The 26,309-nt window shown below is 34.4% G+C and overlaps 1 long non-coding RNA gene across 2 annotated transcripts in view; it reads left to right on the top strand.

Moving 5' to 3' along the window:
* The window catches only part of LOC116086454, a 58,921-nt gene extending 38,736 nt beyond the window's left edge, over positions 1 to 20,185 (top strand). The window contains exons 2-5 of one of the 2 annotated variants that reach the window (XR_004116937.1): positions 1,589 to 1,657; positions 4,888 to 4,970; positions 14,361 to 14,546; positions 19,817 to 20,185. This is a non-coding gene — a long non-coding RNA (uncharacterized LOC116086454). Of the gene's footprint in view, positions 1 to 1,588; positions 1,658 to 4,887; positions 4,971 to 14,360; positions 14,547 to 19,800 lie in introns of both variants that reach the window. The other variant, XR_004116938.1, reaches the window with a different exon arrangement.
* Positions 20,186 to 26,309: the final 6,124 nt, after the last annotated feature.

Below are 26,309 nucleotides of genomic sequence, written 5' to 3'. Positions count from 1 at the left end.
CTAGATATCCTATATACATATATAGAAACAATCAATATCTAAATAGCTAGTTCTAAGTTGATGTATAGACTTAATAAAAGAGCAATCAAATCTCATAAGTAGTTTGGTGCATACTAATAAATATATGATTTTTTTGATGCATAGGAGCAAGACCCAGGACTCTTCTCTGAAGGGCAAAATTGGTAGACTGATACTCTGTAATGTTAAGATTGATTTTAATAATACAATAACTGAGATAGGAAATAATGGGAATGGGTTGACGCAAACAAAAGCAGAGACCCCAAACAAAATCATGCACCTAGGATCAACTGTTCTTCAACCATACAACAATGGTCTTGTAATGCAAGACAGTCAATCTTTTCGATAATAAGTATTGAAACAACTGGGCATCCAAATAAAGATAATTTTTCTATAGAGTGAAAGATAACAGTGAAGCTGTTGATACTATGACACTACGTCATGAAGCCCCAAGAGAGATCTGCAGGGAAGCAGGCAGGAAAATAAGGAAGCAAAATCCTGCTAGACATACATTTAAAGCTAAGCTCCCAGGTCTTTGAATATACTACACAGGTCTTCTGGCCTGCCTAATAATACTGTGCAGGAGCCAGCAGTAGGAATTGTAAGGGATAGGGTAGTAATAGACCTTTTCTGTGTAATCAGAAAAGACTATTATGGAGTGCTCCAAGGAAAATGACTTATAGCTCCCCTTCCAAAACTACAGAACCCAAGAACATCAAGGCTGCAAAGTCACAGCTTCCATTCTTCACTACACAGCATCACATGGGGATTGGTAAAGCTAGAGGAACCCGAGCTTCCCCTTCCAATTCAGCACAGCTGTGCCATTCATGCATCCCTTAACCATTCTTTATTTTTAGAGATTTAAGTTTTAATGGATGAGTGTGTGTTTACATATCTGTAAGTGAAAAAAACCGAGGATACTCTCAGAGGCTGTAGCCATCACCACCTCTGACTTTGGACACACAGGAGCTTGAGTCACCTGATCAGATGCCGGAAAAAAAAAAAATCATCCTTTATGAAAGCACGACATGTTTTTAACTACTGAGCCATCTGTTGGCCCCATCAAAACTCTTTTATTAATCCCCATTATTATTTAATCTCCAGTAGTTCTAATATAATTTTTAAGTTCTGCATTTATTTCAATATATCTCAAGTAGTTTTAGGACTGCTGCTTACAGCTGACTAGCCTGCTTACTGAATGGCATTTAATATACTCTCCAGCCACCTCTCATGTATCATCCCTCTTATTCCAAGTGCGTTTTCTATTTCTTATTCTTACCACTCACACTTTTTACTTCTTAATTATAGCTTCCCTAGCTTTAAGTGTCTAAAATTTGTGTGCCTGCGAAAATGTCCTCATTTTCATCTCTTACCTTTCTACCCACCTCAATATTTTAATAATAAGCCATATCTTTACTCATTATACTTCCCTGAACTCCTAACATTATAAATTAAATCTGAGTATACTTTATCTTCCAACAGTTCTTTAATGCCAACAAGCCACTCCTATAAGTTGGCTAAACTTACAATTTCATAGGGGTAACACTGAATACTTCCTGTTGCTTTCCAGGTTAACACTTGACTCAAGAATTAATACCGTGCAATAACTGGAAGCAATTACCCTGAGCTCCTGTCTGAGGTATTATTTTCATAACTGCACACTTAGTACTGTCATATCCAAAACCTACTCAGAGTAGTATTATAACTACTCTGAATAAAAAATAGCAGCGGTATAATAAAACAAATCAAACTTAGCTAAAAATCAAGATATTTAAACCCAAATATGTTGATGTGGTAAATAAGAAAAAGACAATATAAAGACTTCCAAAATGTACTAACCTTACAGAAAGATCATTCTGTAAGGATGCGTTGATGAAAATGCAGAGGGAGAAAACATCAAATACTAATTCTAAGAATGTTTAAATACACAGCAGCTGGATGAAATTTGTAAGGTGTTAGATAATACGCTAGGAGCAGTTGAACAAAGACACAAGCGAATGAGTATAAAGGAGGGTATCCTCAGATAAACACGATACTTGAAAAAGACAAATTTTAGGGACACCATGCTCAGTGTAGTGGTTGGCTAATAACACCTGCCTCTGTATATGTAAGGCTCTGGCAGGGCCTCTCAGGAGACAGCCATATCAGTCTCCTTTTAACAAGCACTTCTTGGCAGCCGAAAGAGTGTCTGGGTTTGGCAACTGTATATGGGATGAATCCCAAGTTGGGGCAGTCTCTGGGTGGCCTTTCCTATAGTCTCTGCTTCATATTTGTTTCTGTGAGACTTTTGTTCTCCTTCTAAGAAAGATGGAAGCACCCACACTTTGGTCTTCCTTCTTCTTGAGCTTTATGTGGTCTATGAATTGTATCCTGGTTATTTGGAGCTTTTGGGATAATATCCACTTATCAGTGAGTGCATACTATGTGTTTTCTTTCTGATTGGGTTACCTCACTCAGGATGATATTCTCCAGATCCACCCATTTGCCTAAGAATTTCATGAATTCATTGTTTTTAATAGCTGAGTAGCATTCCATTGTATAAATGTACCACATTTTCTGTATTCATTCCTCTGTTGAAGTACATCTGGGTTCTTTCCAGTTCCTGGCTATTATAAATAAGGCTATTCTGAACATAATGGAGCATGTGTCCTTATTACATGCTGAAGAATCTTCTGGCTATATGCCCAGAAATGGTAGTGTTTGGTCCTCAGGTAGTAATATGTCCAATTTTCTGAGAAACCACCAAACTGATTTACAGAGTAATAGTACCAGCTTGCAATGGAGGAGTGTTCATTTATCTCCACAACCTAGCCAGCATCAGCTGTCACTTGAGTTTTTGATCTTAGCCATTCTGATTAAGGTGAAATCTCAGGATTGTTTTGATTTGCATTTTTCTGATGACTAAGGATGTTGAACATTTGTTTAGGTACTTCTCAGCCATTTGATATTCCTCAGTTGAAAATTTGTTGGTTAGCTCTGGACCCCATTTTTAAATAGGGTTATTTGGTTCTCTGTTGTCTAACTTCTTGAGTTCTTTGTATATATTGGATATTAACCCTCTGTCAGATGTAGGATTGGTAGAGATCTTTTCTCAATCTGTTGGTTTCCATTTTGTCTTATTGACAGTGTCCTTTGCCTTACAGAAGCTTTGCAATTTTATGCTCATAATACAGACATGAGCTACCATCTCTGACTTGATTGTATTTTACATGTACTAAGAACTCTTATTTAAGTTTCTTTTCAAAATAAATTTAAATTTGCAAAAAAAGACAAATTTTAAAGGTTATGGCACTGAAGGAAAATCATCTCATCCCATAAGTACAGAGACATAAACTAAAGAGTCGTAGCAGACATTTTTCTTAGTTTGTGTATGAGATGATATTTCAATGTAAAAACAAATCAGAATACCAGAAATAAGTCTTCCTTTGTGATTTTACAATTAAAACCCTGAAGATACAGGACAAATAAAATATATTGAAGTTGGCACAAGAAATACTCCAGCGAAAATATAAAGAAAGGCCCATCAGAATAACAGGAAACTATTGAGCTGACAATTTCAAAGCCTGTAGAACTTGGAGTAAGCTTTAAAGACAGCAGCTGCCAACAGAATATTATTCCTAACAAAGTATTCTTTTATTAAAAAGAAAAATTAATATTTTTCAGAAAAAGTTCTACTTAAGCAATTTATTGTCACAAATTAATCTCTGATTTACATAATAAAATACTTTATGTAATATTCCACAGTGGAGGAGTCAATAAATCTATGAGACCACAAGAAATATAAACTACATTAGAGCATCACTAATTATTATGTCCCCTTTCATTCAGCTTTCCTTTTTCATGGGAAGATAACATGGTGAGGTGTTTAGATCATCACAAGAGAAGGTTTTAGACACAACAACTTTTTGAAACATGTCACTGTGTGACCTGTTTTAACAACTGTCAAGTTACTAGGTCTATTTGGGACCTACATTCTATTTTCTAGGAACCAAACACATCTTTATTATTATTTCTAAATATTTCTTTCACCATTCATGCTCCTCAGATGGTCACTTTTAGCCTTTTACAATTCCAAATGCTTTATTTTGTAGTGTGTGGTGCTGCGACCTAAACACAGGTCCTTGACACTTGTAAGTTTTTTCACTGTTCCACAGAAATGCTGTGGAAGTCACATACCAATGTAACTTACGCATTTGAAGATGCTTTCCTTAACTTTCATTTTTCATTTATTTTTATAAGTTTAAAGACTAATGTTGCTCCAATTTAAAAATCAGACTTCTTAGTTCATATTCCAAGTAGAAAATGCAGGAAAAAGAGAGGCTATAGCTTTCAAGCATTTAAAACCCCTTGTAGATTGTGCAGCCTGAATTCTCAAATGCACAAATGTTTAATTAATGAGACACAGCATTATGACTCTGGAGACAGCAGAGAGAGAAGCACTCACTAGTCATTTAAAATGCTGTTCACTACTTTGAAAGTATAAATTAGCAAAAATGCTTTAAAGAGTACTATGTCAATTTATGTCAAAAATTATTTAAAATTTCGCTCTCATTTTGACACTAATACTACATAAGGAGATTTATTTTTGAAAGGTAATGTGTCTAAGAACAGATTTGTTTCCCTAGGTATGTGTACTATGCATAACTTGTATGATAATGAAATTATAAGATTATTAGTTAAAACACTGCAGTAATAACTGCATAATCATTCAGTAAAGCACTATGTGGCCATTAAAGCAATATTTTACAAAATGTTTTACAATATATATGATTTTGCTAATCTTGAGATAAAAATTAGAAACATGCATTATTTTCTTATCTTTTTTTGATATTTTCTTTATTTATAATTCAAATGTTTTCCCTTTTCCAGGTGTCTCCTTCAGAAACCCCCTATCTCATCCACTCTCCTCCAGCCTCTTTTAAAGACATGATATATATTTTAACCAAAACCTTGTAAGTAGTTTTAGATCATTATATCTTTCCATTAATATAATTTTGTTTAAAATAATGTGCATATTATGTCGTTTATGTTTATATATAATGTATTATCATCTTATTCATTCAGTGCCATTGTTAAATAAACATACATAGAATAGTATGGAATATAAACAGCATTTATTTGAAATTTTATAACAGTGAAAGTCTTTTTCACATTCAGGATGTTGACTTTTTCTAGTAAACTATCTTTTTTTTTAGTTACATAATTATACACAAAACAAGTGTCCTAATTTGATTTATATTATAGTAATAAACACCAGAACCAAAACCATTTTGGGGATGAGAGGATTTATTTCATTTTACCGCTCACAGTTCATCATGAAAAGATGTGACAGGATCTCAAGCCATAAACCTGAAAGCAAAGGGCATAGAGTAACTCTGCTTTTGCTCCACTTAGGGTGTTAAGCCTGCTTTCTTCACAACCTTAGACCAACCGTGGTAGTTCACACATGGACTGGTTCTTTCACTTCATCCACTAACTAAGAAAATCCCCCCACAGTCGTGACATAGAGGCAATCTAATGGAAGAATCTTTTTCGGTAGAGGCTCCTCTTATCAGATGACACTAGTTTATGTCAAGCTGAACAAAAATTAACAAAAAAAAAAATAGGTATCACAAAATCCATTCAAATCCTATTTTTACTTAGAAAATGTAATAGCAGATGACCATCTCAACATGATATATAAATTTGAATTTGTATCTTCAACAATTAAATTGTTAAGAATTTTTCCATTCTGAAAAGGGTAATTAGCATTATTATGTTACTTGAATTTCTTCATTGCTGAATTTTCAAAGGTGGGGACTTACAAATTCGTATCATTAAAATGCTTACTATTTAAAGTCAGCAGAATATTGATGGGGATTGCGTTCAATCTGTAGGTTGCTTTCAGCAAGATGGGCATTTTCACTATATTAATCCTACCAATCCACGAGCATAGGAGATCTTTACATCTTCTGAGACCTTCTTCGATTTCTTTCTTCAGAGACTTGAAGTTCTTGTTATACAGATCTTTCACTTGCTTACTTAGAGTCACACCAAGATATTTTATATTATTTGTGACTACTGTGAAAAGTTTTGTTTCCCTCATTTCTTTCTCCTTTGAGTAGAGGAAGGCTACTGATTTGTTTGAATTAATTTTACATCCAGCCATTTTGCTGAAGTGGTTCATCAGGTTTAAGTGTTCTCTGGTAGAATTTATTGGGTCCCTTAAGTATGCTATTATATCATCTGCAAAGAGAGATATTTTGACTTCTTTGTTTCCATTTTGTATATCTTTGATCTCCTTTTGTTGTCTAATTGCTCTGGCTAGGATTTCACGTACAATATTGAACAGGTAGGGAGAGTGGGCAGCCCTCTCTATTCCTTGAATTTAGTTGGATTGCTTCACATTTATCTTCACTTACTTTGATACTGGCTATTGGTTTGCTGTATATTTCTTTTAGTATGTTTAGGTATGGACCTTGAACTCCTGATCTTTCCAAGACTTTTATCATGAAGGGGTGTTGGATTTTGTCAAATGCTTTCTCAGTATCTAATGAAATTATCATGTGGTTTTTTTCTTTGATTTTGTTAATGTAGTGAATTACATTGATAGATTTTTATATATTGAACCACTCCTGCATCCCTGAGATGAAGCTGACTTGATCATGAAGGATGGTCGTTTTTATGTGTTCTTGAATCCAGTTTGCAAGAATTTTATTGAGTATCTTTGCACTGATATTCATAAAGGAAATTGGTCTGACGTTCTCTTTCTTTGTAGGTTCTTTGTGTGGTTTATGTATCAGAGTAATTATGGTTTCAAGGGAATGAATTGGGTAGTGTTCCTTCTGTTTCTATTTTGTGGAATAGTTTGAAGAGTATTGGTATTAGTTCTTCTTTGAAGGTCTGATAAAAGTCTGCATTAAACCCATCTGGTCCTAGGCTTTTATTGGTTGGGAGACTATTAATGACTGCTTCTATTTCTTTCCATAGAGCTAGAAAGAGCAATTTCAAAATTCATCTGAAATAAACAATAAAAACAGGATAGCAAAAACTATTCTTAACAATAAAAGAACTTCTGGGGGATCACCATCCCTGATCTCAAGCTGTATTACAGAGCAATAATGATAAAAACTGTAGGGTATTGGTACAGTTATAGGCAGTAGAACAGTGGAATAGAATTGAAGACCCAGAAATGAGCCCACAAACCTATGGTCAATTGATCTTTGACAAAAGAGCTAAAACGATCCAGTGGAAAAAAGACAGCATTTCAAACAAATTGTGTTGGCCAGGCGTGGTGGCACACGCCTTTAATCCCAGCACTTGGGAGGCAGAGAGAGGTGGATTTGAGTTCGAGGCCAGCCTGGTCTACAGAGTGAGCTCCAGGACAGCCAGGGCTATACAGAGGAACCTTGTCTCGAATAACGAAAAAAATTAAAAAATAAACAAACAAAAAAAATTGTTCCATTCTTATCTCCTTGTATAAAGCTCAAGTCCAAAAGGACCAAAGACCTCCACATAAAACCAAATACACTGAAACTAATAGAAAAGAAAGTGGGGAAGAGCCTTGAGCACTTGAGCACAGGGGAAAATTTCCTGAACAGAACACCAAGAGCTTATGCTCTAAGATCAAGAATTAACAAAAGGGACCTGTAAAAATTGCAAAGCTTCTGTAAGGCAAAGGACACTGTCAATAGGCCAAAACAAAGATCTTTACCAACTCTACATCTGATATCAGTCTAATATCCAATATACACAAAGAACTCAAGAAGTTACACTCCAGAGAATAAATAACCCTATTAAAAGTGGGACACAGATCTAAACAAAGAATTTCAGCTGAAGAATATCAAATGGCCAAAAAGCACCTAAAGAAATGTTCAACATCCTTAATCATCAGGGAAATGCAAATCAAAACAACCCTGAGATTGCAACCCTCTGGAATTCAGTTTGGCTGTTCTTCAGAAGTACTATGTTCTTGGGCATAGTACTACCTGCGGACCCAGCTATACCTCCCCTGGGCATGTACCCAAAAGATGTTCCAACATATAACAAGGACACATGCTCCACTATGTTCATAGCAGCCTTATTTGTAATAGCCAGAAGCTGGAAAAACCCAGATGTCCATCAACAGAAGAATGGATACAAAAACATGTGGTACATTTACACAATGGAGTACTACTCAGCTATTAAAAACAATGACTTCATCAAATTCTTATGCAAATGGATGGAACTAGAAAATATCCTGAGTATGGTAACACAATCACAAAATAAGACACATGGTATGAATTCACTGATAATTGGATAATAGCCTAGATGCTTGAAATACCCAAGATACAATTCACAGATGACTTGAAGCTCAAGAAGAGGGAAGACCACAGTGTGGATACTTCGGTCCTTATTAAAGAAGGGGGAATCATAACACCCATTGGAAGCAATACAGAGACTCCGTGTGGAAAAGAGACTGAAGGAAAGGCTGTCCAGAGACTGACCCACCAGGGAATCCATCCCATATACAATCACCAAACCCAGACACTATTGTGGATGCCAATAAGTGCTTGCTGACAGGAGCCTGATATAGCTGTCTTCTAAGAGGCTCTGGCAGTTCCTGACAAATACAGAAGTAGATGCTCACAGCCATCCAATGGACTGAACACAGAGTCTCCAATGGAGGAGCTAAAGAAAGGACCCAAGTGCTGAAGGGGTTTGCAACTCCATAAGAGGAACAACAATATGAAACAACCAGTACCCTCTGACCTCTCAGGGACAAAACCACCAACCAAAGAATATACAAGCAGGGACTCAAGGCTTCAGCTTCATACATAACAGAGGATGGCCTTGTGGGACATCAGTGAGAGGAGAGGCCCTTGGTCTTGTGAAGGCCATATGCCTCAGTTTACAGTAATGCCAAAACAGGGAAGCAGGAGTGAATGGGTTAGTGAGCAGGGGGAGGGGGAATGAGATAGGATGTTTTCAGAGGGGAATTGAGGAAGGGGATAAAATTTGAAATGTAAATAAAGAAAATGTTCAATAAAAAAATAGAAAAAAAATAGTCAACAGTAACCTTCAATCTCATATCCCAAGTATAACATCTGTAAGCTCATGTGCTGAAGATAATGATTCCAATTATGCTGTGTTTCTTGAATACTGCTGATATATGCAATGCTTAGTTATCTTTTGGTGATGTTCCAGAGTACAGTTTCCCAGGATAACACTACATGTTTTAATGACAGACAAAATAAAAGATAATTCTTAAATATGAAACCTTATTTTAATAAGCATTGTTTTATATAAAATTAGACAATATCATATATATATCTAAGATCCTGACACTCAGGAGGGAAAGGAAGATTCCAAAAAATTGGAGACTACCCTCATCTGTAGTGATATCTATGAGTGACAGGGCTGTAGGGTGAGAACATTATCTTGTTTTAGAAAATAAATAAATAAATAAATAAATAAATAAATAAATAAATAAGTAAATTAGCAGAAGAAAGCAGAAAGAAAAGAGATGAAAGAAAGAAGAAAGAAAAGGAAAATTAATGGATGGAATGAAGGAGGGAAGGAAGGAATGAACACTGAAAAAAAGGAAGGAAGGTAGGTAGGACTAAGGCAGTAAAATACGATTTTGTTTGAGATTGTTTGAGTATAATCAAGAATATTCATAACTTTTAGAATCAGGAATTTTTATATATCCAAGACAGTTATACTAATATGCAAACCACACTTATTCTTCTCAGTATGTCCTTAGCTTTGGCTGATCTGTCCTATGGAGCCTATAATTTTGATGAAGCAGAAGTGCTTTACCCTCAAATAAAAAAAAAATGCTATTTTTATGTATTCATTTTTTATATTTTCTCTGTGTGTGTGTGTGTGTATGTGTGTGTGTGTGTGTGTGTATGAGTGATATCATGTATGTGGATATGAGAGACAGCTGATTAGATTAGGTTCTTTACTTCTACTATATGAGCTTCAGGGATGAATTTGTGTCTTAATTTAGGCATTGAGTACCTTTACACACTGACTTATCTTATTCTCCCAATAAATGCATTTTTTTCCTCATGCATTGCGCTATATGATATTTAATTAATTTGGTTGGAATAATAAGATTTTATGTACATAGCTTTGTTTCCTCCATTTGGGTTGATAACCAATGCAAATGCAAGGATGGATGATTTCTTGCATTTCTATAGTTACAAATACTGATTTTCTGTTGCCTCCAAGATCCAGAAGCACCCTTCTGTTATTACAATCAACTATATTCATCTTTTGACAACTGTTTCCTACAGTAGGGAAGTATCTTGTTACTACACATAATCATGTCATGAAAATTAAAAAAAAATTATAGCATCAGAATATGAAGTGGGATTGAGCTTAGTTGGTATTCATTTCAAACTCTCAGAGACATTAGAGTGTATGTGGTCTTAGTTTCAGTCACCTTACTGAGTTATTTGGGTAATATTGCTCCTAAAGCAGCTTGTACTCCATCTGCACATTTTCATTCTTCCCACTGATAATGTATTTCATCGTAAGTAAATCATTTCAGGAGGCTATACCGAGGTGAGAGCATAAAAGTCCCCACTGTTACACACTATGATGCTCCCTACAGGGACTCCCTCACCAGTGTCTCATATTATGCATCAGCAAAGGTTTGTGAGGAATTTCTATATTACCCATGGACTTAATAAAGTTAATATTCATTAATATTTTACTTTAAGTTACAGCTTGAAAACATTCAATAGCTTTAATTTCTTAAGTAAGGATGGAAAGAGCAATAAACTTTTTACTCAACATTGAGAAAGTTATTGTAATTTTCTATTACTTAAATATGAAACTAGTTTTATTGGAAGAACATTACCCATGAAATCTATTTAAATAATCATATCATTGAGTTTTACATTTTAGCACTCAGCTTTCCATTGAAATGTTGTATATTTCTTCAAAACATCTTGGCTTGGCTGTTTCTCCTCCTTGGGTATATTTAACAATACTGAGCTTCAGGGAAAATGATACTTTTTTTTTCTTTGCAAAATAAACAATCAAAAAATAAGTTAACATTTGATTCAGATCCCTTTTCATAAATAAATTATAGTTTAAATTAAAATAGAACTTGATTACAATGTATCCATCTAGTAATAAAAAAAAACTTGAGGCATTATACTTGATAAAAACCTGTTGACTTTGGTGTAACCATAAAGTCAGCCAGTTGATGATGTGTTTATCAATAGCATGCTAAAAGATGAAATGTTAGTAAATAGCACAGTCCCACAGAGAGATTGATATTAAGTATAGAAGGGAGAGTACTCAGAAATTAGAGTATTTGTATAAATATTATAGAATATCTTGTACACATATGAACTGTATCAGAGAAGCTAATAACACTAAGGAACATGCTCAGTGAATAATAATATGCATAAGATTTGGAACACCAAGAATATTTAGAAATTTCTAATGCTGGATAGGGGTTATCTTCCTTTTCTTTAATTTTTCATTAAATCTCCTATGCATTTCTTCTTAAGAATTAATATAACTTTGTCAAGCTCAGCTATCAAACATATTTTCTTTAAGAAATGTAATCTTACAATGGCCAATCATAGATGAAGAGCTACAGACAACCAACATCTGCTAAGGGGGATAATCTATTTTGCTTTTTCTTTCTTTTTCTTTTTTGGACATACTCTATGATAAACTGTAAAATACAAAATGGTCACATGCACATACAACCAATATTGAATGGACTCAATAGATATCCATGATAGAAAAAAAGATCACATTTCTTTTATGGCTCTAATATCTAAAGCTGTCTATATTAAGAACTATAGTAGGAATTTATACCAGTAGAACACAGATTACTAAGGTGACCACATAACCTACAATCAACCCCTGAGTTTCTTACTTACGTGTGGTACCTAAGCTAGAATTTGATGACTAGGGAGGGAACTTCATTAAGTACATGGTTAGGCAGCTGTATCTGCTAGTGTAGGCAGATGCTTCTCTGTCAGGTGGGGATACTGAGAATGTAAAGTATTTTCATGATGATCCATAACACAAACAGTCTTAGAACTTGAATCAAACCCCCAAAGAAAAACATCTTGGCAGTTAAAATAAAATAGTCTTGAAGGATAATTAAGCATTGATACACATCTGGCACCGATTATTTTCTGGAGTTTTTATCTTAACTCACACACTGTGAAGCATGTCATGTTGACATGGACTTTTTGACTAAGAAGGTGGATCTACTTTGACTTTGATTGGAATAAATATACTTGTCATTTTTACAATGACATTTTAATAAATCATGAATTTTTAAATAACATTGTGCTTTCAGCTGAAACTTCAGCAAGTGAATTCATTATATTGAATAGTAACATAACTTTATATCCAACGAAGCAGCAAATAAAGTAGAAAGATAATTGTTACATATAAATACATCACTAAAAACATCTGAGGTCTTGTTCATACCAGCTAAATTACTCCCTAAAAATATAAACCCATAATTACAGCACACTATGTTTTGGAAGCTCAAAGATGGGATTTTGAGTGTTTTCAGAAGTTTGAAGTGATGGATAAGTTCACCCTGTCTCAAAAAATGTTATACAATATTACATATATCAAAGCATCTAAAGGTTCATTAAAAATATGTACAGATTTCATGCTTTTTTCTACCAGTTAATGTTTAAATTAATATATGCACATACATATTATCATAAACTTCAGCATGTTTGTGAATTTGTCAGTTGTCCATATCCAGAGAAGCTAGTTATAGTTTACAGAGTCAAAGAAACAGAGACAAGCTGAAGCTAGACAAGCTTTCGGTTTCTATTTTTCATAGCTCATCTTATCTTCTTGAGCCTTTTCTGTGTGCTTGGCCTTGTACTATTATTTTAGACCTTAGTATGCCTAAGCTGAATGGACACTAAATGGAGGAAATTTAGAAAAAGAACTGTACACTTTGATTTTTTTATATTTAAAGTATTATAGAAATCTTATCTTTAATAAAACTGATTAATCAAGGAGTTATAGTTAGACTGCTACATACTGAGGAATAAATGTATCCTGCAGAGTACATGTGTGTGCACACATGTGGGCAAGCACACATACACACACACACACACACACACACACACACCACATACTAACACACACACAAACACCACCACATACAAACACAAACACATACCACATACTAACATACACACACACAAACACCATGTACTAACACACACACACACACACACACACACACACACACAAACACCACATACTAACATACACACATACACACACACGCAAACATGCACACTGACACACACACACACACCACAGTTTTTTGCATTGAAATATGTGCTTCCCACCTGCTGTATATGTGGGACCCTGAACTCCTTTTTCCCTTTCTAATTCAGAGAGCACAAGGATAATTGCTGAATTTATTTCTTTCTTCCTTCTTTTCTTTCTTTCTTTTTATTTTTTATTTTTATTATTTATTTTATTCCACTAAAGCTTAACTTCAAAGGAGTAAATTAAATGCACCAACAGCATTGTCTCAATGTAATTGGCATTTGCCATACTTTTGGGACATGTGTCATGATGTAGTACTTTCTGTGTATTTGGGAGTTATCCTAAGAGAAATATAGAAACTCATTCTTTTGCCAAGACGTGTATTTGAGTGAGGTGCCAAAAAATAATCCATGCATAAACCTCCTGTCTAGATTCCAGACACATAGATGAGTAAACATGCAGAATTCACTACTGGAACTTGTGTAGTAGCAGGAGTGCTTTATAGTCAGGGTTAGATTGGCAATGAATTCAACAACAGGGCCTGAAGCCACCTTATGCATGATGAGCTGTGGTGTCTCCTCTGGAACTCTCTGGCATCAGTATGTTTCTCTGGGAACTATATTTTGGTGTTTTTGTTTTCTTTTTTCTTTTTATTTATTTATTTATTTTCGAGACAAGATTTCTTTGTATAGTTGTGGCTGTCCTGGAACTCACGCTGTAGACCAGGCAGTTATCTAACTCAGAAATCCACCTGCCTCTGCCTCCCAAGTGCTGGGATTAAAGGCCTGCGCCACCACTTCCTGACTTTGGTGCATTTTTTAAATGATCCCAATTTACTATCTACAAAGCACAATCTTCAAACATACCTCAAGCTACGGGTGACTCCATAAAGCTTTGTTAAATACTTCCTCTAAAAACAATTTAAAAGTACTTTGGGTTGTTTGCAATGAGCACTGTAGTTTACATACTCTAGTATCACTTTCAAACAATATACAATCATTATTTGCTTTGTATTTAAAATAAGTGACAGAAAACATATCTTGATGACTTCTGAGCATAGAAGCACTTCCAAACAGTATTCCTGTTCACAGATTTAGAGAATGAATGGATATGCACACTTCGAAAGAATCGTCATGCAACAAAATGATGTCATTTTGGAGAAAAATGTTCTGGAGAGATGGGCGTCTGTGTTCTCAGTTTTCTCTATGCACACATACTGTACAGACATTTCTTCAGTAAAATGTCCAGACAAACTGAATCTTCAACACCCAAAGTTGGTGAGAATCAATTTGTTATTTTTTTACATTAGAGTTTGACACATATTAGTTATTAATATATTATATAACCTAGATGATTTGAAAATAAGTACAGTATACTTTATTATTAATATGGTCTGGACAATTCAGTGAAATTTTTACTTTTAAGTCTAGATAATAAATAAAACACAATATTTCATTATTAATTTCAAGTATTTCATTATGAAATTAATTGTGCTATAAAAGTAAATAGTTCTCATTTGGATATATTATGCAAATTTATTACTGACAAATTGCTTACCATAACTTAATTAATTGACAGCAATGTATTATTTAATTTTCATATAAAATGTGAGATAAAAATATTGAAACTGATGCCGGGCAGTGGTGGCGCACGCCTTTAATCCCAGCACTTGGGAAGCAGAGGCAGGCGGATTTCTGAGTTCGAGGCCAGCCTGGTCTACAGAGTGAGTTCCAGGACAGCCAGGGCTACACAGAGGAACCCTGTCTTGAAAAACCAAAAAAAAAAAAAAAAAAAAAAAAAAAAAAAAATATTGAAACTGAAAAAAATATTGAAACTGTCTGTCTAGTTGTTTTACCCAGCACATTTCTAAACTAAACATGTGTACTATACATGTTTTTTAAGAGGTAGACGTTTATTCAGGCACTTTTGCATACAGTTCAAAAGATATACTATTACTCTGAAAATGTTTACAGATTGAAATTCCAATTATGGTATATAAATAATTTTTACTGTTACTCTAAAAGAAGATGGTAAACAAATGTTGTCTACCATTGCCAGTAACAAGCATGGTTTAGAATTCTGTCACCTTTTGACCATACTTTTGAAATGTATGGTCACCTTCAAAAATATTTTCTCAGTCCATTTGAAGTATTATAGTAAATTACTACATACTAGATACTGTAAAATAGAACAGAAATTTAGTTTCTTTTTGTTTGGGGAGTTTTGATTTTCAAGACTCAGTTTGGTGTCTGAATTTATTCATAAGGTTTTGCCTCTCAAGAGCCCCTTACCCTCAGGTGATAGAAGAGGAAAAGTAGGATTTAAGGGTTTTTTTTTTTAATTTTGTTTTTGTTTTTTATGTTTGTTTGTTTTGGTTTTGGTTTTTAGTACTAAAATCTAACCACTCCCTAAAAGGCATGGTCTCCCAAACCATCATGTGACTATCAAGAACTTTCACAATAAAATTTGAAGGAAGAAAACAAAAGTAATGAGGCCAAAGAAAGTTGTTTATTCTCCTTCTTCAACTTACTTGAATATATGATAAGTTCTACCAAATGCAGAATGAAATGGAAAAAGTATCTCTGGTTCTCTCTCTCTCTCTATCTTTCTCTCTCTCTCTCCCTCTGTATGTATATGTATGTATGTTCATTAGTATAAATGTTTTGTTTTAAAGTACTGAATAATATCAGATTTCTGTTATATTCATGATGGTTTGTTGGCCGCCTGCGCCAATGTTAAAGAAAGGATTCTTCTGGAAATAGGAGTTAGAAATAGATAGGAAAAGATAGAAGGAGATATGGCCACCGAAATACCTACCCATGTGTGGAAGGGTAAAAATTATACAGCAGAGTTTACTGTTCAGCCATCTTGAATTTAATGCCTCCCTTTGTTCCCCCAACAGCTAAAATACCTGGAGCATAAACCACTCCCCCCAAAATACGTCCATGTGATAGTCCAATCAGTGACTTCCTTGTTACTCTGTGGGGGTGGAGCTTTCGAATGTAACTAGAACCCGGTTGGAGGCGTGTCGAATAGCAGGAGATGGGCAGAGAGGTGTGGCTATCAGAGGCAGGTCTCAAACCAGGAGGGTTACAATGGTTTAAACCTAAAAACTCACTGTCAGAAGATCCTGAAGAATTTGCACACACATAGTATGTTGAATCATACTGAAGCTGTTCTGCAATAGCTTTCTCAGTTACCTTGACTAAACAGTTCTGATAGAACAAAAGTGTAATGCCCTTGGAATTTCATGTGGTAAAGAATGAAATAAAGAGAAGCAGAAGCAGAAGGTAAAACAGAAGAGAGGAAGGGAAAAGGAGGTGGTACTGGGGTAAAGGGGAAAAGAGACATGTGGTAAGGAGAGAAGAAACACAGCTGGATCTCTGGAGGTGCTCTCTTTAATTCAGAGTTGTTCTGTTCTCCAGAACCTTATGGTTGTCTCTGATTAAATAACTTGAATTCATATCATCATCCAATTTCTCCCTGGTTCTGAAAACACTCCAAGCTGGTTTTTTGTTTTTGTTTTTTAAATCTTTAATTAACTACAGTGTCAGATCATTTTAACTTTAGAGGTGACAGCTCTAAGTACTGGGGTGCTACTCAAGAAATCTTATCTATGCTTTACTTATGAGGTACATTTTCCTCAACACCTTAATATTTATTTTCTCCTCTGTCATTTTCCCCACTTTTTCTGTGAGTATCTGACACCATCTCTTCTATCAGATCTATCAGAATGGATGTAGACCCCATCCCTTCTGTGGCTATCAGTGATAGGATAATTAGTGGTTTCTCTGCATCTCTCATAGCTCCATGTCATGTTGGTTACAAGTGATAATTTAGTTTTACCTCATATTACTTTATTTATTTACTTACTATTCATTGTTAGACATGAACAACATTTATCATTTAAAAAGTAAGGGCTCAGGAAATATATTTCAAATGAATAGGAAATTTGTTATATTAATAATATCATGAATTAAAATACAAGTATCTTCAGAAGTTCTTATTGAGAGACATATATCTATACGTATCATACACATATTCAGAAGGAAATATATTTGGTTCTTTGCTTCAGTATTTATAATTTAGTTTTATCAGTTTTCTGTATATGGACTACTTTTGTGTGGAAGGTAGAGTCAGGTTGATGAATAATATTTTTATTGTTGTTATTTGCTTTTAAAGTATCTTTGTCAATTTGTTCATGTGATCATGTGTGTGAAGGACACATTCTCATGTACGTGACTATGCATGGGAAGGACAGATGTCAAAAAGTAATGCCTCCCCTGATTTTTGAACTTTGTTTTTGAAAATGGACTTATTACTATACTCAATGATGACTTGTCAAGTGAATTAGGTGACCTGTTAGGTGTTAGAATCCTCCTGTCTCTGCCACCCCAATGCAGGGCGAATTCATGCTGTCACATAAGGTTTTGGTTTCCATGTTGCGTCTAAAATATTTTAACTATTATTCAAATTATTTTCTTGGATACCCCAGATTGTTGATTTAAAAACAAATTAGAAGCGAAGCAGACAAAAGCTTCTCAAAAAATTTCAAACTATTATTTAAAAATTACAACTTCTACTAATAACTCACAACTTTTAATAATTCACAGATTCCTCAGAATCCATGCAGTTACTACTGTCATTCATCAGGAATCATTTTAAATCTTTCACTTCAAAGTTTTCAAATAATATTAGACAGTTGAGATTAAACCATTATGCATTTTTCTACACATCCAAGACTAGAAATCATATATTAATTTTTATGCAAAATTCTTATGTAAGGATAATATAATTGCTTGATTTATTCAGAAAGAGTTAACTATACATAAATTTCCCTAAATTTAATTTTAAATAAGAAAATTGAATGAAATTACTAGCTATCCATATTCACTATGTTAGGATGTTAACATTAGTCATGGGAATTAAGGTCGTTTTTAACTTTGCTTAATGGATTTTATGCCATCCTTTTTGCTTTATTATCCTGGGAAAATGTTTTGAGATCTTCATTTATTCACTTGTCTGAGTCCTCATCTTACCTCACTCAAAGATCTAATCAATCTTGTGCAATTTTCTCAACTGTTATAGGAGACTTTGAAATTCTTTATTGACATAAGTATACTGTTGCCATATTCTAGTCATTATAAATTTCTACTACCTTTGGACACCCAAGTTCCCATATATTTGGGAGCCAAGATAAACACTAATAATTAAATTGATCAAAACCTTTTAAATATAAGAGTAGTTGCTGAAAAACATGAATTTATAGGAGTAAAAGCTTATTTCAAAATATTAAAGATGTGGCTTTTTAGAAGCAAATGTGTCCTGAAAGTGGGAATTGATGTTTTGAACATACAAACCAGGCCCGGTCTCTTTCTATTTCTCTACCTCCAACTTTTAGATGATATGTAAGCTACTGATCCAGCAGCATGCCTGCCCATTTCCCAAATTACTCCCCATAATGATGTTTGTGAATTCATCGCATAAAGCTGTAAGCAAGTTCCCAACTAAATACTCATTATAAAAGTTGCCATACAATAGAAGAGCAATTTAAACATTAAATAATAATTGACTTTCATTCAATTATTTTTATTTTATGTATATATGCATATATATATACATACATATATATAATAGGTATAGGATAATTTACTATCTATATATTAGGACATATAGATTATAATATTTACATATTAATATTTCTGGATCATTTTTCTTATATTCCTGTGGCCCACATAGTTAAAAGGAATTGTAATATACATTTATATGCTTCAGTATACAGTAAATTTGAAACCTAGTTTCACAAGATTCTTTCTTTCTTTCTTCCTTTCTTCCTTCCTTTCTTTCTTCCTTCCTTCCTTTCTTCCTTTCTTTCTTTCTTTCTTTCTTTCTTTCTTTCTTTCTTTCTTTCTTTTTTTCTCTTGGTTTTGTGAAACAGGGTTTCTCTGTGTAGCCCTGGCTGTCCTGGAACTCACTCTGTAGACCAGGCTGGCCTTGAACTCAGAAATCCACCTGCCTCTGCTTCCCAAGTGCTAGGATTAAAGGCACATGCCACCACTGCCCGGTATTTCACAAGATTCTTTTGCAGAGTATTTTATTTTAAAAGTTGGACACGATTATAATAGTTTTCACTGCGTAAAATTTCATAGAATAATGTATTGTAGATACAGTAAACTAAGATATTTTACTCGTTTTCCTATAATCCATAAGGAAAATAACAACAAAAATAATTTTTATAATTTTCAGTCATTCAGAAGTTTTGATCTTTTTGTTATATATGTGTCTTAGATTAGAACCTTCAATATATTGCTCTGAGTGTGGAATCATTTAGAGTATATCCTTCTATAAATAGGTTATTGGTGGAATGAATTATGACCATAGCTAAGGTAGTCTTTCTAAATTACTAAAATTAATTCAACCAATAGGAAAGTCAAATATTTCTTTTAAGTACATATCTATGAAATTTCTTGGGTTTGACTTAAATAGCCAGGTTACATTTTTGCTATTTAAGATTCCGATAACTTTTCTTAGTTTCTTACATTTCTAGTTGTTGGCTCCCTCCCTCCTGCCTCAGTCAGCTAGCAGCATCAGAGCTGACAGAGCTGACAGCCTGAGACTGTCAGCTCACACCTGCTGGACCTAAAACAATGGCCCACTACACTGAGCTTTGCCTTGGAGGATTTCGGAAGAAGCTACACCTGGTTGCTGACACACCCACTGCCTGAGGACAGTGCTGAATGTAAACAAACTAGACTGACTGAGAACTGAATCTGCAGAGACCTTGACATCTCCACATCAGAGAACTGTGTTTACGTTATAGATATACTTTGTGCCTAGAGATTTTCGGTTTCATTTTGTGCCTGCCTATAAAAGCTCAAAACACCCCCAAGTAAATTGATGCCTTGATAGAACTCTACTTGGCCTCTGTGTCTCTTTTGTTCTCCCTTTGACTTCGCAGGTCCTGTCTAATCTCTGGTCTGAAGAGACTGACTGACCCAAGTGTAACCGCAGGCAGGTTTCCACATCTAATTATGTTTATGCTAGTTCTTCAGTTAGCCTTAATGTTGTATACTTAAGGTACAGAATTAAGCATGTAACAAAAATACTATGAAATGAATGAGTACTATCTAATATTAAGATTATAAGATTCTTTGAGATTTATTAATAAGCAATAGAGAAATAACAGAAATATGTAAAAGCAATAATCGTTGTAATTATCTGAGGATAAGAGTCAAATAATTTCACTAAGAACAATGATAATCTTTATAAGACAAAAAATAAATATATTTTTATTGTGCTATTTTTAATCTTCTATTTATCCCAAGATTTCTTTATCATTAGGTGGAGGTGTTCTGCTTGAATAAAACACATAATATTAAGTCCATGCAGTCATTTGGAATGATATAAACACTAAAGCATATATACACAAAACCACAACAACTATACACAATAGAAGTATTGATTTTTCTAAAAAGTAATGACTGCTTTAACATAATAATCATTAATAATCAGTAATTAAAATTCACTAACAGGAAATACTTGTAGAATGAAGAGCTTCATTAATATCTTCTGAAGTATAGTAAAATCTTGTATTGTAAAATAGAATCTAAGTCTAAGGCTTTATTTACTAAAGTAATAGAGTAAGATGCTAGACATGTTCTGCTTACTGAGGTTTAGCATCATGACATGAAGCACTATGAGGCTGGAATGGACACAGAGTGAGGGCAAGATGAAGAAAAGGAGTGAGAGATGTCTTACTGAATTACTGTTGGTCTCTCACCTCACTAAGTATGACAACATTATATTTTACCATCATGTTTTCAAACTTTTCCTATTTTTTAACTGAATATGCTTTACTGGCATATATTCATGTTTCATAGTACTGAGTAATAAAATGAACAATTTCATTACAGCATATATCATCTACTTTATTCTACAAATAGTATCCTTGAGCTTTATTCTACCAATAGCATCCTTGCTATCCTTCCTTCCCACCTCCTGATTCTATTGATTTCCTTTATTTAACAATTTCATATCCCCTTAAAAACATATAATATATAATATATATAAGATATATATTATATAAAAATATATAATATACATATATACATACATTTATAAACACACACAAATATACACACACATATATACACACACATATATATGTATACACATACCTGCAAAACTTCATGTATCTATGTAAAATCAAAGAATCAAATAATAGAAAAAATTTGTTATATAAATTTTGAGTATGATTTAATTAGTTTAAGATCATAATTTCTACTTGACTTTCTTACAAACTCATTTTTTTATGACTTGATAATAAACTTCTATTGGATATATAGACTGCAATTTGTTTGTTTATTTTTTGTTTGTTTTATTGTGTCTTGTGTGATGTACACAGAGACTGGTTCCTTAACTCACTCTTGTGATTACTGATGCAATACATTTGTATATACAAGTATCTCTTTTATAGCTTGTCTTATCATGATGCTGGGAGTGTGTAGCTCTGAGTTAGGTGGTTGATTTCTGTTTACCTCTTTGTATTTCTTGTTATTTGTTTTCATAATGGCTGCCATTCTGACAAGTATGAAGTATAATTTCAATGTTTTTAAATTTACACTTCTCCAATGGCTAGTAATGTTAATTTTTTTCTTTAAAAATCATAAAAGCCAGAGAACCAGGAAGTCAGTAGGAGATTTTATCTGATCAATATCAACACCAATAGACTTGCAAATGTGGTTGGGACCCCATCCTTAGGGGGAAAAACATCAAAACAAAACTAACCTACTGGCGCCTAAAACATGTTGACCAGAGAGCAAGAATTAATCAATTACTCTTCCTAGGGATAAGATATTTTTTAGTTAGCCAATACCAAATGGTCTACCTTGAAATTATACATTTTCAAACAATAATAGATGGACCAAGTAGCTAACATTTTTATATTTATTCATGTGCATCGTGCATATGTGCATGTGTGTGTGTAAAAATAATCAAAAATGAAGAAGACAAGGTGAGAGGAAGTGAAGTAAAGGAATAGGAGGCAAGGTAAATGGAAAGGTTGAAAGGAGAGATGGGAAAGGAGAAAATGATGTTACATTTTATTTTTACTTATTTAATTTTTATTAATCACTCCATTTGTTTTCATCTCAAACAATATCGCTATTCCAGTTTACCCTTCCACAAAGGGCTCATCCCACATTCACCCTCTCTCCCCTGCCCTCTACCTATATAAGGGAGCTCCCCCACCCACTCACACTCTCCTGTTCCAGGACAACAGCATCCCCTTATGCTGAGACATCAAATCTCCACAGGACCAAGGACTTCCCTCCCATTGCTGTCCGGCAAGCCAATCCGCTAATACATATGTACCTGGAGTCATGGATCCCTCCCTATACACTCCTTGGTTGGTGGTCTAGTCTCTGAGAGCACTGGTTGGTCCTGCCAGCTGATGTTGTTCTTCCTATAGGTTTGCAATCCCCCTCAGCTCCTCCAGTCCTTCTGCCAGCTCCCCTACGGGGTCCCTGAGCTCAGTCTAAGAGCAGCACATAAAATTGGAAATTTGTTTTAAATGTGAAATCTATTGAAAGGCTGGAGAATCGTAGAATGTATAATGTATAACTTTTACCTAAAAGCAGGCATGGAAAATCTCTGCCACAAGCAAAAAGAAAAAAAGGTAGAGTAGCTAGTTCCAGGAACTTAAAAAAACACCTTTCTTGTCCTGAGATAACCACAGAATGGCTTTCCTGGAATGACCACAGGGTGCCCTGAGATAACCACAGGATGGCTTTCCTGGAATGACCACAGGGTGCCCTAACGCCCTCTATGGAATGTCACAAGGCCCTGGCTGGTGTGACAATGGGTTAAGAGGTTGCCGGAAAAACCTATACATGACTCTTTGCTAGGTGATAAATCTATGGTTTGGAATTTACCCCATTTCCTCTCCCCCCGGTTTGTGGTTTCTGCCTTTATAAGCCTTGTAAAACCCCAGGTCGGGGTCGGACCCCTCTATGAGTCTAGACCCCAGCATGCTGGCCTGAGCTCTTGTCCTGTCTTGCTTGTAATAAAACTTCCTCATGTGATTGCAGCAAGTTCGGTCTATCGTGAGTCATTGGGTGGTCGCGTCGTCCCGAGACTTGAGTAAGGATCTCCCCAGTTCCGGGGGTCTTTCACTATCATGTTGAATATCTACTAAGAATAATTACTTTTATCCAATATAAATATTAACTGTCTTAAATGTTTTCATAACAATGGATAGATAATGTGGTGATTTTAATAAAAATGACTTGTAGGCTCAAAAATATTTGAATTCTTAATCATCAGGCAGCAGTGCCACTTGAGAAGGATTAGGAAGGATGGCTATGTTGGAGTAGGTGTGTGTGGCCTTGTTGAAGGATATGTGTCACTGGGGGTGTGCTTTTATGTTCCAGAAACTCAAGCCATGTCCAGTGGCTCTTTTTTTTTCTCCTGCCAGCAGATCTATATACAGACTTCACAGTCAATTGTACAGGATCATCTCATCCTTCCTATTACCATTTCTCCCTACCACAATGATAATGAAATAACCATCTAAAACTGTAAATAAGTCCAATTAAATATTTTCTTTTATAATTCACCATAGTCAAGGCATGTCTTTACATCAATAGGGCACTGATTAAGGCAATAACAAAATTTATTGTGATTTCATATTTCTTAATCACTTTATATTTTCTCCAATGTTGTTAATAATATATAAAACATTTGAAAAATAAAAGAGTCAAAATATGTATTGAAACTCGAAGATTCCAGAGGAAAAAACTCATTAGTAATGTGTAGTATTCATTGTTGAGAAGGCATGGCAATAATAAATATGGTCACTTGTGTCCCACAGAAATCATGTGGCTCACTTGCATTAGGCTATCAATTGGTACCTTATTAAAACAACAGGAGCATGGAAAAAACAAAAGTAATATTTTAATAAAATTGTTTGCCTGAGTAAATCTAAAAACTCAGAATTTGAAAGTAAAAATATCAGTGTCAAGTATGAGTTTACCCTACAATGTTTATTTTTCCAAAGAGAGCAAGCTATAAGAGCAATGTATTTAAAATACTAACACTGGGTATGGAAAAGCATACAGAAGCATGAATTGTCTTTGCAGTGGACTCAAAATCAAGCCCCTGAGTAACTGAGATTTGAAAGTTGAATCCCCACTGTTTACAGAAACTCAGGAGCCCTCAGGTAAAGATTTGATTTACATAAATTAGATCAATAAACAAAGGATAAACACGGGAAATGAATCAAAATACATTCACAGATAGAGTCATGCTCTTAAGGTTTGTTTAGTTGAATTCTTCATGAAAGATAAGCAAGGAACCTATTGTGTTTTTCAAACTCAAGTGTTTAAGCTACTATACTAATAATGCCAGAAGGAATTTGAGTACCTGTCTTAGGAAATTCACTTACATTAAAGAAACTATTCATCTACTTTCTCCAAATTAACTCTATATATTTATGTATCAAATATTAAGAAAAATCAGTAATGTTTTACTATGAGACTTATTATTAATGTTGTATGGAATATTTGTAGCTCTTATGAGTTGAGATACTATAATTTTACTTAAAATTCTTGTCTTTCACTATAAACTGCTTGCTAAAAAGGGCTAATTACTAAGATTCTTTAAATAGCTGTTCCTGACATTTTTTTTTACTAAAAATCAATTAATCTATAAATAAATTCTCTTTTCAAAATTCTTATGTTATAAAATGAATATTTTTTTAGGGTCTTTATTTTAACCCAAACTTATGACAATGAAAAATAAAATTATTTCAGCATACTGCCGTATTAAAGATTTCATTGACATGAAAGAAATAAAGGTATGACTAAGCTGAGCATAAACTCAGAGACTTGCATGCCTCTGTCTCCTGAGTACTTGGATTAAAGGCCTGTACCACCACACTTAGACCTAAGTTTTTTTAAAAATTCTTTTCCACAAGTTTGAACCTTGCCTGTTTGGGGTTCTCCCTTGAGGTCACCTCTCATATTTTTCTACTTAGCACCCAGCTTTTCTTGAATTTGTTTATCTCCTTGAGAACAGAATTTAGCTCCATTCTTCCTAGTGCTCCTTTTTGATGATAGAGCCTAATATGCATGGACATTAATAACAATAAGACATGGTTCAAACTAGGCTGTTTTGAAACCTCCTTTTCTAATTCAATTAATCTAAAAGTCTTCAATGTAGCCCAGGCATACATTTTTTTTTGATAAGGGCATAAAGCAGCCATATTCTTCACTAAAATATCACAGAAATGATTACTAGGTAACATACTAAAATTGACCCCCTCTGAAACATTCTGAGCCAAGCCCCTGCAGTTCAAATAATCCTCCATACCATTGACTTCCATGTTTTTAAAATTATGGCCCACTATGCCCCACTTAAAGCATTCAACTGTTTTCTAATCCATACTTCTAAAGTCTACATCCCTTCAAGCAAAAGCATGGTCAAGACCTATCACAGCAGTACAGAAATCACAATCCTTGGCACCAACATCTGACCTTGGTAGGGTGTTACTGCTATGAAGACACTACAACCATGCCAAATCTTATAAAGGAAAACACTTAATTGGGGATGGTTAAAATTTTGAGAAACTCAGTCCATTATCATTATAGTAGGAAACATGGTGAATTGCAGGCAGGCGGGAAGCTGTAGAAGAAGCTGAGAGTTCTACATCCTGTTTCACAGACAGCAGATACCGACTGTCACTGGATGTAGTTTGAAGAAAGGAGACCTCAGAGCTCACCCAACACTGACACTCTTTCTCCAACAAGTTCATACCTACTCCAACAAGGCTATACCCACCTAATAGAGCCACTTGGTATGGGTCAAAGCATTCAAACAAATGAGTCTATGAATATGGTCATACATATTCAAAACATCACACTACATTTTATATAAGTTGTCCTAAGGAATGACTTAATGTTGCAAATGATAGAAAAAGAATCTCATAATCATCTCAGCCTGACACTTCCTAACTAACATACAGATAGATGCTCAGAGTATCA

The sequence above is a fragment of the Mastomys coucha genome, unplaced genomic scaffold (genome assembly GCF_008632895.1).
Source record: "Mastomys coucha isolate ucsf_1 unplaced genomic scaffold, UCSF_Mcou_1 pScaffold12, whole genome shotgun sequence".
In the NCBI taxonomy this organism is placed as follows: domain Eukaryota; kingdom Metazoa; phylum Chordata; class Mammalia; order Rodentia; family Muridae; genus Mastomys; species Mastomys coucha.
Note: the sequence above shows the minus strand (reverse complement) of the source record. Positions and strands in the feature narration are given on the sequence as shown.